Raw genomic sequence first — 17,525 nt, 5'->3', positions numbered from 1 at the left:
TATCATACGCCCACGTTAATTTCTGTACTCCAGGGTAGGCAGCTTCAAACTTTCAATCTTTCATGGTATCCTAAATTGCATACGCTTGGGATTACTCGGGTTGCCCTTCGCTGAACATTTTAAATCGCTAGTTTGTCTTTTTTCAGGAATGGGTTTAACGACTGATTGGCGTATTCCAGATGCGGTCTCACCAAGGTTTTGTAGAGAATCGCCATGATTTCCTCCGTTAAGTTCAAAAATCTTGTCTTGATAATTGCAACCGTATTATTAGCTAACTTTGTTTTCTGAACAAAATGCTCTCGAAAAAGTAATCTGGATTCAATGCTGACCACCAATTCTTTCTCGTTTTCTACATTGCTGAAGGAGTTTTTGCCATCCAATGTATAATTTCTTTCTTTCATCTTCCTTCTTCCTGATAATGTTAATTTGTGGCATTTTGATATGTTTAATTTCATTTAACTTCCTTTGGACCTCGTCGATAGTCGTTTCAGATCAATCTACAGTTTGGCTCTTTCTTCGTTGGTTCTAATTGGTCTGTAAATTTTTGCACCATCATCATTAAAAAAAACATATTTGAGGTGACTCCGTCTGTCATGGAGTTGAAGTACTATTCAAACAGTACTGGTCCTAGTACCGATCCTTCAGGGACCCCGCTGATGACAGGGACCCAGTCTGATGATTTTCGTTCATTAATAATCGCTGTTTCCTTTTGAACAGGAGGCCGTTATCCAGACCAGAGTTTTGCCTCTGACTCCATATCTGGAGATAATGTTCAATAGTCTTCTATGGATAACACTATCAAAACCTTTTTGCAAGGCAATATGAATAACATCGACTTCATTGCCTTTGTCTAACACTGCTGTCCAGTCATCCAGTGCGCTTATCATCTGAAGTGTTGTCGATCGGCCTGGTAAAAATATAAATTGCTGATTCGATATCGTTTCGTTCATACTAAGGTAACAGAGCTTGTGTTATCTAATGCACATTACAGCATATTGATGTTAGGCTGACAGGTCTATTATTATTTGGATTGTTCTTTGAGTCCTTCTTTTGTATCGCGTGACATTTGCATGGATGTAATCCTCAGGAGTTTCACCAACTTCCCATGAATTTTCAAATATTAAACTCAAAGTTTTGACTATTGCATTTGAGTTTCATAGAGAATCCTTGGGTGCAGATTATCTGGCCCATTGATTTTGTTATGTGTAGTTCAAAATGTTCTTTCAAAGTTATCTCTCCAGTGAGGTAAAGTTCATCTGATATTAGCTTTTCTTGATTTTCTACGTCCAGTCTCCTGGCGTTTCTATAGTAAAAACTGATTTAAAAAAGTTTGATAGCGCCTCAGCCTTGTCTTTATCAGTTCTTGCACATACATTTTTTCCTAGCTTGAGTGCAGGTATCGTCACGGTTGACTTCAGTTTCTTTTTAACTAAGTTCCAGAAATTTTTTTGGGTTTTTACACTATTCGATGTTTCTCCTCGTGTGTAAGAGTACAATTCCGTGTCATTTTTAAAACTCTATTCCAATTTTTTCAATAAGTTGAGTTTTTTCGTTGAGTTTTCTTTATTCTAAAAAAAACTTTTTTTGTAATATTGCTTGCCTGACTTCGTTGTTCATTGGTAGTTTATTTTGCCTAAATTGGATTTTTACTTTTGGAACATGTTTTTTCGTTGCATCACCAAGTTTGGACTTGAATATTTTCCAGTTGTGTTAATGACTCGTCATATTTGACCTTGTATTGAATTTCGGAGCAAAGCTCCGCTTATTTTCCTCTGTTGTAGTTCAATCTTATCTTACTTCGGTTCCCTCATGCGGAATTTGAATTTAACCTAAATAAGTGCATGATCGCCTTTGCCCAATGGGGAGACGTAATCAATGTTTGACGGTTCAAGAGTCTTGTCAGTTAGTATATTTAGTAGTGATGGTTCATTGTGGTTTGTCACTCGCGTAGGCCTGTCGATGTTTTGATCCAGGTACGAGTCAGAGACCAAAGTTTGGTATAGTCAGAGACCAAAGACTCAGGACGTCAAAATAATGCTATATTCTGCTGGAAATAAGATCTACCGGTCCAATTTTGCATCATTTTCGGAGCAAAAAAAACATAACAACTGAGAAGACAGAGAACGTCATCGATAAAAATAAGAAACAGCAGAGGACCCAGTATACTTCCCTGAGGAACTTCACTTGTAACATTTGAAAGACCGGCATGAATGTTTTATCTGAAATCGTGTTGTCTTTGATTTAAAAATTCCAAGATTTTCGGTATAGGAGGTCGAAAACAATTTTTTTTCAATAGAAGAGATCAATTTGGCAAAATCGAATTCGGTCGATAATTTTGAACAAAACGTTTGATTTCTTACTTGTGAATTTGAGTGACTAATGCACTTTTTCCAATTATTTGGCCATGAGCATTTTCACAGGACATAATTGAAGAGTAAATAAACAAAAAGGGTGAGGCATGTCGCGTAATTCTTCAGAAAACTACCCGGAACTCCACCATTTGATGAAGTAGATCTCGCATTTTTGAGGAAATCAGAGTCAGCTTTTTTAACCTTGTACAACATAACTGAAGGGTAAGTTTTGGAGAAATTCATTGATTTTAGCAAAGCAAATGCTTCATTGGTACCATAGGATTTTGAATTTTTCAGCATGGCAAACTTATCCAATGCATTCAAATTTTTGACATCTTTTTCGATTTGGTTAGTTTTTGCTGTGTTGTTATTCTATCTATGAGCAGTTTCAAGTTTGTTTATGTGGTGGACCGTTTTTAACTTTCAAGTAGCTGCTTTTATGAAAAGCATCCTGGACAATCTCGTACTATTAGTTTTCAAAAAAAGGGCTTTATGACATAATTTGACAAAGGAAATCTATTGGATCTGACCTTGTCAAAATCAAAAGTACGTCTCGGCAACAGGTTACTTGACATGAACGATGTTTTAGCTGGGTCGAACTTTTTAAATATGAAAAACTGAGACGTGATTGCTGATATTAGCATCCATAACTGTCTATCAGATCTGTCCAAAAGTCTATCAGAATCTGTTCATCTGAGAGCATCGTCGTTAAAAATTCCCAGTAGACGTCAAGAAAATTGCAATCACTCAAAACTAGCCATTCAATTTCGTCAAGTACACTGCATTCGCTTCAAAATTGTCTTATAGAATCAATAACATCACATGGGCTTTTACAATAGCAACAAGAACCGTGTGGTGGGAGATAGAACAGAACAATGCACGTTCGGTTTTCAAATTGTTATAAGCAATGACTGTATAATTCAGCGGAGAAAACATCATTTCAACAATATGATCGACATTAAAAATAAAACGTTGGCTCGTAACCATCATGCAAAAAAATAGGTCAATCACTAAAATTTCTAGTATCAACTCCATACTACCCTCCTCATAGAAGTAAGTGAATATCATAAGAGAGCTGATCACAGTAGCGAACAAATATTTTCCACGCTACTGATCACAGGGGCGTAGAAATATTTTCTCAATTTTGTTTTGTTGAACTTTCCTGAAACTTTGTGCTAATCAAAAACATGGTTAACAAACGAAATTTTGGATTAGCAATATTTTTAAATGAACACACTATTGCTTTCGAATGCGGTTATTTAAGTGTTCATGCGCGGTTATCTAACGTTAAAAAAACTAAGAGCGATCATCTAAATATGTAGAGATTTCAATTTTTGTAACTTTATTTCAAAATACTAAAAAAAACTAATTCTTTATTTTCAACCGATGACCAAACACAAAATTAAGATTTTGACACAGCTACTACAAGAAAAGTAGAATTTTTACGTTAATAAAAAATGAGAAATAAATTTCCATCAATTTCATAGATTTCCATCGATTTCAAGAAGAAAGCAGTTTTCCTGAGTTGTCAATTCATTTCCCAATTGAGGTTGAGTTCAACTTGAAGTTCAAATTCTACATAACAAAGATTATAGAAAAGAGTAAACATTAGGCTATGCAAACGTGACTTCTACTTATTGTGTCAGTTAAAACTTTGAAAACTCTTTCAATACGTATTAGTAGAGAAGTTTTTTTGTAATAGTTGAATATTGTAATAGATGAACGGTTGTTTTTTTTTCGAGAGCCTTTGGCCTTTTTCGAGAGCTAAACCTCTGCAAGCAAAAAACCGATCATTTTAAAACCTTGTATTTTTCAATCGAAATCTCATGCAATTGAATGTTAAAATCTCGGAAATACATAAAAAACTTCCTGTCAAAGTAAAATCCTCAAAAATTAAAACTGATGAGCCTCCCTAAATTGATAAAAGGAATTATGAAATCAATGGCAGCCAAAAAGTCAACTGGTAAAAACTTTAAATGTTTTAAGAGCTTTTCCAAAAATTTTCTGCCAGTTTAATTCATTGTAAATTTGTTCAATCTGTTTGCGATGAGACAACAGCGGCTCATATTTCGAAATTTAATAAGTCTGTTTGTCCACCCTAGTTGATCAAGCGAGGTTATCTTGCAAAATTCTTTTAGAGAAGATGCATCTCTTTAAAAAATCTTGCCAGGCTCTTGCAAGATTTTCCACGATAGTCTTAAATCAGGCAAAACCTTTAGAGATATGTTTTTTTTCGGTCAAAAAATGACACAAAAATACAATCTAGAGCGTTTGTGTAGGAAGGAAGCAATACCCTTAACAAGTAGAAAAATTCAAATACTTGAACAAATCACCAAAAAAGAGAGAAAAAGCACATTCTAAGATGAACATAATTCTTTATCGAATTTATGTGAACAGAAAATACAAAATTATCTCGAGCTAAATGACTCTTTTAATCTAAATTTTAACAAAAAAAATTGAAATTTAACCTGAACAAAAGGTAAAATTATTGAGAAGTAGAGGTGGGAGGTCTGTAAAATAGCCAGATCTCTCAATGTCGAAAAAAAATTCTTCTTATTATGTTATTTTTGGTGCTCAGCAAAGAACTAACTAAATTTACCAAAACTCTTCATTTCAACAGCGATTTTTCGTAACAAATTTTTTTCTTTTTCTTTTGTAACAGATTTTTCTTTTGTAACACATGAATCAGCAATTTTTATAAACTTTTCACTCATTTTGAGATAGAAACGCAAAAATGTGCAATAAACTTAAAACATTCACTTTAAAAAAACTCGAAGCTTTTTGTTCAAAAAATAGATGCCCCTTAAGCTCCTTGAATTTCGGAGCGGTACGATACTTATTTGCTTGATGCTCCTCAAAATACGGGTAGCTCTTGCGGCCTAACGTTTCAGCTGAAAAATCTAACATAATTGTTTTGCAATGCTAATAGGATTTATTAAGGACAGAAGGACAGTTTTGATTGATACAAAAGTATGGAGGAATTTGCGTACGACGGCTTGATGAGAAATTGCAGAAGCAAACAAGGATAGCCGGTTCATATTCATTAAAAATCTTACAGGGGGTATAATTCGAGAATTATACGATCGCGTTGATAATCAATGAAGTAAGCATGATCGACAAATTTTGTTTTCAAAAAATGATTACTAAACAAAAAAATAATGTTTTTTAAAAAAAATAATGTTTTTTATACAATAATTTTTTTTGAAAATCTTTTTTGTCAATTAAGCGCTGAAGGAAACATCCAGCACTAGTTTCCTCGATAGCAAAAAAAAATATTGTGAAACTAAAATTCAAAAAAATATTTAATTGCTATGTAAACATTGTTACTCATCGCGTTTGTCGCTGGAAATTTAACTAAAAATCAAAAAATTTAAACCCGTTTTCTCGAAACTGGGAGAGTTTTTTGGAAACTTTTTTGAGAGCTCAAATCACGACTGAAAGATTTTTAATATGGTAACACTCAATTTTCTCCGATGATTATTTGTGGTAGCTGATTTTGCGTGGAAAACAAAAAAAATCACCCGAATACAGAGTTCTTCCTCCTTTTCAATGGTCGAAACAACAAGTACTCTGAAGCGTGAGCAGCGGCAAAGAACTGTACCCACTGTGAAAACACCAAATCCCTACTTGCATTAGCCTAACAGTATCAAAAAGCTTGAGTGGCGGCCGTATTCTAAAAAGAAAGTGTTGTACAAAAGTCGAAGTTGCACTTTGACTAACAAATAACAGGGGTCTGGCGGTGTAGCACAAATTAGTGCCAATGCTGAGTAGTGTCTTGCCAAAAAAAACCAAGAAGTGTATTTGCCTTCCAGTGGAGAGGACTTTTTCTCTTTTTTAAAAAAAGTTAATTAATCAGAAAAGAGCATTATTATGCGAACCGAAGCTATATCACACGACATTCATCGTATGGAATTTCTATGAGCAGGGAAAAGAATCAATTTACGATACAATGAGATAAAATGTATTTTTTAAACTGCCGAGGAAGTTTCAGAGTAACCAACTGACCTGTTGGTGTTCTGCTAAATACCAAGAAGTTCATAATCCTTAAATCCCACAAGAGCAGTCTACCAACATTTAACATGACAAGCAGCAAACCAACTGGTCGCTTTTGATCTGACCCGTGGAATTGTCGACGCATTTAAATAAGAGAAATGACATTTGAGGCAAGTTTTTGCCTCATGAGATTGCTCAAGTTCTAATACCCGGAGAATAACTCCCTGCTCTGTTTAGTCAAAAAAGATCATGCACCCCATTTTCTGCGGCATCTTTTCATGTAAACTTTTTGTTCCGACCAATGAAAATGGGGAGGAACGTTGTATTCAGGTGTTCTAAATTTTTTTCTTTTTTTCCACGCAAAATCGGGTAGCATAAGCAAACATATGAATGGGTCGATTGATACATAATATTGAAGCCTTTTCAGTCGTGATTCGAACATTAAAAAGCTGAAAATAATTTCACAGTGTCGAGTAAAACCGGTTTTAAATTTTTGACTTTTGGGTCTAATTTCGAGCTAATAAGGTGACCGTGTAGGTCTACAATAGCTTATTTAAGCTTAGTTTAAGCCGTGAAAATTTAGTTCGGCTCAAGTAAAAGTAGTTTTTGGAGTTTTTAGCACAATTTTGGGAATCAAAAACTTGAAGAATCAAAAAACTTCTGCAAATTTGAAAAATTTTTTAGAATTTTATCAAAACTTTTTTTTTTGTTTTTCTAGTCATTTTTTTCTTAGAAAAACTGTTTTCGAATTGACATATTTTTTCTATGACCTACTTTAATCCCCGCACGAGCTGTCTACCAATATTAGCTGTGACCAGCAGCAAACCATCGGGTCACTTTTGATCTGACGCGTTGAAGGGTCAGATCAAAAGCGACCTGAACAGAAATAGTTCAGAAATGTAAAGGAAAATGTTATCTATGACAATGTAATTTGTTATGTTATTACAATTGCATAATTTTGATTGGTCGAAAATTCTCAATTGAATAATTTAGACATGTTTGTCATTTTTTCTTGATCTTAGATCATTTTGAATATATTGTAAAAAAATTTTAAACTCATGATGCTAGTTATAGCGAAAACATTCTAATTAATCTTTTAAAGTTCATATCATTATTTTACAATGACTCTCAAACATGCGTAATTTCTATTTTTTTGTTTTAATCTTTTTATCCCATGCAGAAAAAAAACGACATTTAAAAAAAAATTTTTTTTAAGACTGTGTTCGAAACAATCTGTGCTACTTGCACAGTAACCGGCTATCCTTGTTTTAATCGCAAAGTATTTAACCTCGACAGGCTCCTATTGCACATCTTTTGAGATCAGCATCTTTAAATTTCACTAATAAACAGTTGTAATGTTCCTTGTTTTAGCATTTTGAACTATTTATCTCATCTGATATTTTATTTAATGCTTAATGAATTTTAATTGGTGCTATATTTTACATTGTTGTTTCCGCATTTAAATCGTTATACGATGTTTTGTTGCTTTTTAGATTGCTGATGATGTCAATTTAGACAAAACGTTTTAACATAGAACTTGTTTAAACTTCAGACTCATGTGATAGATTGTTATAAAAAAAGTCTAGGTATGCGCTTATCTTTTTCACTTTGCGGGGCCTTCGAAATTTTAACGTATCACTGCATGTTTCTTCCACATACTACAAGCCAAAAAAATTTGCTCAGCAATTTTATTAACCTACAGCTAGCGCTGTGAATGTCGGAAGCGCTAGATTGCTTGAAATCATTTAGCACGGCTACTGCAGCTGAATCTGCAACTCAATTTCAAAGACAATAGCTCATTTTCCGAAGCTTCCTGACACAACCAAAAGTTTCGATAAAATTTCAAGTTTGACCCTTCGGTCGATATGCACTCAGAATCATTGGTTCCAGGCTATTTTTTCCATCCCTACCACTAATTGACGGCAAACTGATCGCTCATTAACGAAAGAATGACATGTGTTTCAATGAGAACTTCACAGAGTCACTGGACGTGCTCTGAATCAACTATTCAAACAACACCTTTTGAATATTAGCAGCACCTATTTTGGACTCACGAGAACAGGAGCTGAATAAAAGCATAACATCTTTTCGCACTAACAACTATACGCTCTACCCACTTAAAGAACTACTTGCGTGTCTGCAGTCGAAGCGAAAACACAAAAGTGTCATCGTCTGCTGCAGTAGAACGGGCACTCTCAATATATATGAGGATCCGCGGAAGACAGAGATAGTCGTCATAAAGGCAACAGTCAAATTTATCTATAGAAGCAAAAACAGAACCTTGTGGTCTTCAGAGAGTATCTACAACTGCGCCAGTCCAGCGAAATGACACTGCAGTGCTATCCCATAGAGACCATCTGACCGACATTTTCGCGAGGATATGGGCACATACCAAGGAGCCGTCTCATGTTCGCCGCCGGGCAAAGCGCGGAGGTTTCAGCAGTGGAAATTCAAAAGGCGACGAACGACCAGTCCGTCGTAAGATACTGATTGGATTGTTTCTTCTTTGCTGAGAGCCACATGGGTTTCAGTTCTCATGTCTTGCAAAAAAGCGATGACTGTAATTTTGCTGTCACTAATACTCCCTAAATTGGATCTAAAAAGAAAACTCACCTTGAAACTTAGGTTAGATTATCTTAACGATTTAAACTTATTTTTAATAGTTTCCTAGATTTAATTTTTTGAAAAAAAGTCTCGATAAAGACAATCTACTAGAAATTACACGGTTTAGCGTGCCGTATAATTGCGTTTTTTTCGGAAATGTTAATTCGAACGTCTTTGGAACTATGACCATCGTCAGGTTAAGAAAATTGTTAAATAATGATTTACAGATTTGTAGTATTTTTTAGGAATATTATCATGTAAATTCGAGTTTAGAGGTGACATTGCGACACACTTTTGCCCAAAATATTTTTTGTTTTTGCACTCAAAAATTGTCTAAAAAACTAATTGGCTCTTTTCAGTAATTTTTGTCTGTATTTTTTGCTACTCTTCATGACAAGGGTATAGATGAAAAATAGTGGCCGTTGGTAATATACCATCTCAGCCTGCATACATAAACCTGATAAACCGACAAAAGAACAAGCCTGAAAACTCTCAGAGGGACAAGATAGAGCAAAAACTAAAACTTATGTGATAGGTCGGTCAGAATCGTAGATGAAATGAGTTTGCCGGGGTGGGTGCGAGAAGTTTCCAGTTTTGGACTAAAACATTGTGTAGCTGACACTTTTAATGAAATTATATTGCTTGCAAATATTGGCAATTTTTGTCTGAGCTGAAGTTATATATAATACCTGGAAAAAAATGCGACATTGAAGCAGCTGCAAAAAAATTTTGTAAGCGGACGGCTTCTTACATAGGAATTGAAAATGCCAGAAAGCATTTGAAGCAAATGGTTTGCTGGTAGTGCTATTTCATAAGGGGTACATTTTTGTGCTATGAAGAAGGAGACATATGCGAATGAACTAAAAGACTTATTGCAGTCAGATCAATTTAATGAGAGGAAGAAACTGCGAGACAGGGACGTCTCAAAAAATGAAAAATAAAACATCCACAAAAGTCACTTGCCAATAATAATAGAGGAGATCAGCGAGGCGCTTTATTCGAAGTGAAAATCTACCGGGACGCAGCCGTCCAGGTTATATGGATTAACAAAAAAAGCACGCACAAGGCTCAGCACTCCATCCTGTCCTCCTTACCTTGTCATTCGTATGGCCTCCTAAATCAAACCTTGGCAAAATACATTGACAAGAATGAGAGGGCTAATGTAGAAACGAAGACTCAAATTTCTAGGGAGATCTTGGAGAAAAACCAATTGGACTCTGATTAGAGTATCTTTTCTTTTGATCTAAAGAGTTTGTATAGTAATTTCCCGATCAAGGAAGCTGTTAAAAGTGCCGCGGATAAATTGAATGAGCAAACCAATCCTCCAAAATTATCTCGCAAGCTGTGAAAAAAACTACTGAACTTGGCCGTGAGTTATGTTTACGTCAAATGCATTGGTTTGCTGTACAAAAATTGTTTAGCAAGGAGCGCCTCCCTAGCAGTAATACTGACCAAGTTCGGGCTCAAAAAATAGCGAACCTACATTAATGAAAGAAGTACCAAATTGACGTTAACAAATGAGGATAACAATCGAGTCTCCCCTGGATGTCAGAAAAAGGTCATATATCGAACTAAAGAGGTAGAATGCGAATCCTGTCTGAAATGGTTCCACTTAGAATGTGGTACCTTATCGTAATCTGAATACGCAAATATCGCTATGACAGTCTGATATTGCAGGACGTGCAAAAAAAACAGAAAACAGATGGCACTGAGAATGTTGCTTAAGTTTTCATATGTTATGTGGATGACATAGTGAGAACTGTGAGGAGCGATTCTTGGTAGTCCTCGAGACTGCTAATAAGTTGCATTCAAACTTACAATTTACTATAGGTGAGCTTAGTAGTAACGGTAAATTGAAGGTTTATTATAAAAACGAAAACTTGGACTCACGACAACGTTTTGAAAATTTTGCGGACGTTTTTTTGGTCGATCAAATTAATTTTCCGAGCTCTCCGCAAATATTATACGGGCCTTATTTTGTCAAAAACTTTCTGCATCCCAGGCAAAATTTTTAAGGTGTTTTTAGTCACTGCATGGGAAATTTTGGTCAAAAAATTGCGTTGTTTTGGTGCGCGCTCCCCCTCAAAATTATTCATGTTGGCGCCAAAGGCTCCTCTAGAATAATCTTGAGGCTGGTTAGCAACAAATAAATGTTGTGAAACTAAACCAAAGGGGGATTTCATAAGGGGTACATTTTTGTGCTATGAAGAAGGAGACATATGCGAATGAACTAAAAGACTTATTGCAGTCAGATCAATTTAATGAGAGGAAGAAACTGCGAGACAGGGACGTCTCAAAAAATGAAAAATAAAACATCCACAAAAGTCACTTGCCAATAATAATAGAGGAGATCAGCGAGGCGCTTTATTCGAAGTGAAAATCTACCGGGACGCAGCCGTCCAGGTTATATGGATTAACAAAAAAAGCACGCACAAGGCTCAGCACTCCATCCTGTCCTCCTTACCTTGTCATTCGTATGGCCTCCTAAATCAAACCTTGGCAAAATACATTGACAAGAATGAGAGGGCTAATGTAGAAACGAAGACTCAAATTTCTAGGGAGATCTTGGAGAAAAACCAATTGGACTCTGATTAGAGTATCTTTTCTTTTGATCTAAAGAGTTTGTATAGTAATTTCCCGATCAAGGAAGCTGTTAAAAGTGCCGCGGATAAATTGAATGAGCAAACCAATCCTCCAAAATTATCTCGCAAGCTGTGAAAAAAACTACTGAACTTGGCCGTGAGTTATGTTTACGTCAAATGCATTGGTTTGCTGTACAAAAATTGTTTAGCAAGGAGCGCCTCCCTAGCAGTAATACTGACCAAGTTCGGGCTCAAAAAATAGCGAACCTACATTAATGAAAGAAGTACCAAATTGACGTTAACAAATGAGGATAACAATCGAGTCTCCCCTGGATGTCAGAAAAAGGTCATATATCGAACTAAAGAGGTAGAATGCGAATCCTGTCTGAAATGGTTCCACTTAGAATGTGGTACCTTATCGTAATCTGAATACGCAAATATCGCTATGACAGTCTGATATTGCAGGACGTGCAAAAAAAACAGAAAACAGATGGCACTGAGAATGTTGCTTAAGTTTTCATATGTTATGTGGATGACATAGTGAGAACTGTGAGGAGCGATTCTTGGTAGTCCTCGAGACTGCTAATAAGTTGCATTCAAACTTACAATTTACTATAGGTGAGCTTAGTAGTAACGGTAAATTGAAGGTTTATTATAAAAACGAAAACTTGGACTCACGACAACGTTTTGAAAATTTTGCGGACGTTTTTTTGGTCGATCAAATTAATTTTCCGAGCTCTCCGCAAATATTATACGGGCCTTATTTTGTCAAAAACTTTCTGCATCCCAGGCAAAATTTTTAAGGTGTTTTTAGTCACTGCATGGGAAATTTTGGTCAAAAAATTGCGTTGTTTTGGTGCGCGCTCCCCCTCAAAATTATTCATGTTGGCGCCAAAGGCTCCTCTAGAATAATCTTGAGGCTGGTTAGCAACAAATAAATGTTGTGAAACTAAACCAAAGGGGGACAGTCGGTGTATGAAGGTCAACCAGGGTATGTAAAAAAATATTTGTCTGAGATTTCCACGTTAGATTTGAAACTTGGTTCAGCTTTTAATTTTCCATGTTTTTAAAAAAAAATGTTAATGCTTCCAGAGACCACACACATGATTTGCCCGCCTCATAAAAACCATTTTATCTTCACATCGAGTGAAATATTTTTATTGAATAGAAGTCAAATAAAACAAGCTTTACTGTCAGTGTCTATAAAAAAGATAAAATAATGGATAATAACCAATTGTAAATAAATTAACCTGTTTTCATATAATAAAGAATTAAAGTCCATTGCAAATCAGTTCAATTAGTTTTTTTTTTCATTTTCATAGATAAATACAATGACGCTCAAGTCTCATTGATTTTTTTCCTCTGTATTGAGATGCAAATTTCAACGCACATAGAGTCTTATCCACGTTCCTAACTAAAAATAGTTACCATTTGGTCAATTCCATCAATTGTTTATGCTCAAGTTTGGTTTCTGTTACTCATTTTGATTTTCTTAAATTTGTAACTTTCTGTCATTTTTTTCGAAGAAAACAGAATAATTGGGTTTTTTTTCAGTCAATTTTTCCCGATACAAATAATAGTTTTCGACAAAATTTTTTATACTCTATTGAAGACGCTCGCGGACTAAATCCCCCAGGTTAAAAACCTACCGGATAAAATGCCACCGGATTAAATCCCTCTCGACCAAATCCCACATTTGAAACAAATCCCCTTAGGACAAAATCCCTTATATTTGCGTTAAACAAAAACCGAACTCTAAAATTGAAAATTAAATTAAACTTGGTGACCATAAATACCGTTAAGATTAAAACAGAAGCATAAACATAAGTAAACCAAAATTGAACTAAATTTAAACGATAAATTGACAGCAATAGCTTTCAAATAGTCAATCTCCTTGTAATTAGCCGCTGAACATACTCTGCGTTTTATACGCTCAATGTTATCTTCTTTCCTCGCGTGCACTTTCTCGCCTAACTGCCACTGAGATAAAGTAAAGGCCTGCAAGGAAAGCTGTCTTTGAATGGCTTTGATGAATTTTCAGATATCTGGGTTTGACATTTGAAGCATGGACTCAAAACCGCGGTTAAAAATTTCAAGAGCGTTGTTTGTTCTTGGCAGGTCGTCAATTGGCCGGAAACATACATTCCATATATCTTTGAGGAACCTGGTCTTCCTCTGTGAGGCCTTTTCCTTTCCGACAAATGTATCCTCAAAACAATTTTTAATGTCTTCTGGGATCTGGTAGCTCTTGATCACAGTTTTTTACCACTCCTCAACATGCAGTGGCTTTGCAAAAGCAAGCGCAGCCAAGAGGCGTATGAACACCTTGTAACCTTTGTCTTTCCAATAGTGAACGGCATGACTGAATTCGAGTATATTTCTGTAGATAGCCTGAGAAAAACGAAAGAAACTTCCCTTTTTTTCGGTTTCTGCGAAAATGTCTCCCACGGAGTTCATCGTAGCCATTTCAAAGTCCATCATAGCATAATCTGCTGCTTTCAAATCTGACTTGAGATTGGACCAGAGTGCATTGTATGTGTTTTGACGCTTATCCGGGAGGAGTACGTAAATGGAGGGGAAAGTTGTGCCTTCAACAAATCAATGCACTGTGTAGACCTGGCAGTAGTTGTTCACACTATCCCGCACCCCCACCTCACTGGAAAGGTGGGAATTCTGTTCCCCCGTGGGGGGTAAATTCAACACTTTTTGTTCAAAATGACATGTTTGAGGTTCGATCTCACGCCGACTCAACTTAACTTATTTTCGTTTGACTTACTGACTCTGCCACGTGGCTGGTTGTTTTTGGTGATAAAAGCGCTCTTTTGAATAAAGTCAAATGAAAGTTGGATAGTTAAATTTCTAAAGAGTCACGTCAAAATGGCGATGCGTGCATGCTTTTTGCTTATATGGAAGTGACATTGAAGTAGCTTTAAATGAAAAGTCATTTCAAAAAGCCCTAAATATATACTTTTAAGTTCCCTGGATGATAAGTTAAAATATCGGGGGTTTTGTTCTAGGGGGATTTATTCTTTGGGGATTTTATTCTGGGGGAATTTGTCCTGGGGAATTATATCCTGGGGGATAAAGTTTGTGCTCAAGTTGTTTGTGCTCCAACAATTGTTTATGCTCAACCTTGGTTTTTGGTACTCATTTTGGGTTTCTTAATTTTGTAACTTTCTGCCATTTTTTTTATTGTTTCGACTTTCGAAGAAAACAATTATTTATACTCGGTTTGATTTTTTTTATTCAGTCAATTTTCACCGATCCAAATAAGAGTTCTGGACAAAAGTTTTTTATACCCCATTGAAAATATCGACTTCTTGAGTTCAAATATTAAAAATTATATTTTACCTCCAATTATTTCTGTTAAGTTCTGAGGGTTTGAAATTGCCAAATTGGCCATGTTCTAGACTAAATTATGCGCGCTTTGAAGAGTTTAATCATAATGCTGAGAGCGTAACGCGAATCATTTATGCGTGGCGAACTATACGGCACAACAAAATTTTTCCAAATTGATTTGAGGCAAAACTAAGCACCGTAACTAAGAGGCATTAGGTAAGCTAATCGGTCGTATTTTTTTCATTTTCATACGACTTAACATTTCACACTTTGATATTGTTCAAATTTTATAGGATTACGTTATTTTCTTTTCCTAAAAACTATTCGATATGAATTAAGGGACTGTCGAAATATTCAGGGCTGTGCCCTGATATACGAGCAGTTTTGTTTGTTTACCAACGTGGGGGGGGGGGGGGGTAGGGGTAATTGAAGGTTCACTACGTTTAGATTTATGTATGAACCTTGTTTTCAAAATTTTACCGAAAAAAATATGGAGGGTAAGGGGGGACATACGGCAAATACCGGTGAGGGGAATGGTCAAATGGTCAAACTTTGATAGGGGTTAAGGACAAAGGGTCAAGAGTTGGTGGGGGAGAGGGTAACGGGACAAAAGTTGGGGGGAGGGGTTAAGGTGCAAAGGAACAAACATTGATTGGGGTGTAAGGGCAAGGGACAAACTTTGATGGGGGCTAAGAGCAACGTTTCAAAAGCTCGTGGGGGAGGAGGCAGGGGGCGAACTTTGATGGGGATTAAGGGCAAACAGCCAAACGTTGGTGGGGGAGGGGGCAAAGGGACTAAAATGGGGGAGTAGTTAGAATGCAAAGTAAAAAAAATTGGTAGGGGGGTGAGGGGCAAGGGGGACAAACGTTGTTGGGGGTAAGGGACAAATGTTTGTGGGGTAGGGTGTTGGCAAAGGGTCAAACGTTGGGTAATTTTAGATTTAGCAACCGGAAAGGCCGTAAATTTTCTGAGTAACTCATTTGTTATGAGGGCAGTATGAAAATCGAGTATATTGATAACAATTTAGGCCACATAAACTCATTTTAATTGATTTATTTTCCTTTTCATTAGATGGTGGTATAAAAGTTAATTTAAAAGTTAGTGCTTTTTTTCTCCAGTTTTAAAGTAAAACAAGACTGCACGCATCAGGACGAGGCCTTGAATGTTCCGACTGCCTTTTAAGGTCTATGGAGCAGAAATAACATGAAAAAATTAAATGCAATAAATGAAAATGAATTTTTTTTCAAGTTTGAGATATTTTGAAATTCATCCCCCCACACGCCATATAAAAAGCAAAGTGATAAAATTCGCTCCTAGAAATAAATCAATTATGGCAACTAAGCTTCCTTCAGCCAATTTGGAACTATTTCGAAGACGGACTAAATCTCCGCTTACGCGTTAATAGCGCGAAATATATCGCGCGTTAATTGTCCCAAATTGGCCAAAATGGCAATCTTTAAACTACCATAACCTTACGAAAAATGATCACAGCTGAAATATATTTTCAAATTTAAATTCAAGACAACAATTCTTTTTTAACTATAATTAAAAAAAATGACTAGTTGAAAATTCGAAATTTGTCTGAGAAAAAAACCCAACCCGAGCACAAATATTCCGTTACTTTCGACGATGTAAATGTCCTCGAGAAAAAGGACGAATAAACAAGCTGTTCAGATCTTTATGCACAACCGATGGCTTTATTCCGACTTTAGAAGAAAGTGATGGAAAGTTTGTGCCCGAGATGGTTTCTTTTCTCCAGACAAATTTCGACTTCTTAACTAGTATTTTTTGAAGCTTTTTTCCTTCTTCAATCATAGAAAAATTCTTTGGGCGTGAGATATCAATCTTTAAACGTTATTTCACTTTTCGTTAACTCTCGTAAGACTATGGGGATTTAAAAATTTCCAGTTTGGTCGATTTGGGATATTTAAAGCGCAATATATATCAAAGCGGAGATTTATTCCGTCTTAGAAATTGCTCCAAAATGATTTAGAAAAAATTTGTGAGGAGTTGTTTTTCAAACAAAAAGTTGTATTTTTATCAATCATATTCATTTTTTTGTTTGAAAAATTAATTCAATATTTGAAAAATGAAAAACAATGTTTTAATCGAACGCTTATATATTTTTTCTACTTTGTTTTTTTTTGTAGCGACACGCTATGTAAATTAAAAAAGCATGATTTTAGCGTTTCGTGTCCTAATCATAATACAAAATGACTCGCCTTATTGTTCCAACTTTTGTAACGAAAGTAACGGAAAGTTTGTATTCGGGGTGGGTTTTTTTTTTCTTCAGACAAATGTCGACTTTTTAACTAGCCATTTTTGACGGATTTTTTTTTTTTTTTTCATATCATTCAAAACCTAATGTTGTCCTGAGCCTAAATTTGAAAAAATATTTTACCTCTGATCATTTTCTGTAAAATTATGGGGGTTTTAAGATTGCCATTAAGGCCAATTAGGGACAATTAACGCGCGATATAATTCGCGCTATAAACGCGTAAGCGAGATTTAATCCGTCTTAGAAATCGTTCGAAAATGGTTCAACGAAGCAGTTTATATACCATATTTGATCTGTTAAATAAAAGGATTAAAATCTATCGTTTTGTACTTTAAATGGCGTCTGGGGGGATGATTTTCACAAAAAAATCTCAAATTT

This window comes from Symsagittifera roscoffensis, chromosome 1, assembly GCF_963678635.1.
Source record: "Symsagittifera roscoffensis chromosome 1, txSymRosc1.1, whole genome shotgun sequence".
Classification (NCBI taxonomy): domain Eukaryota; kingdom Metazoa; phylum Xenacoelomorpha; order Acoela; family Convolutidae; genus Symsagittifera; species Symsagittifera roscoffensis.
Note: the sequence above shows the minus strand (reverse complement) of the source record.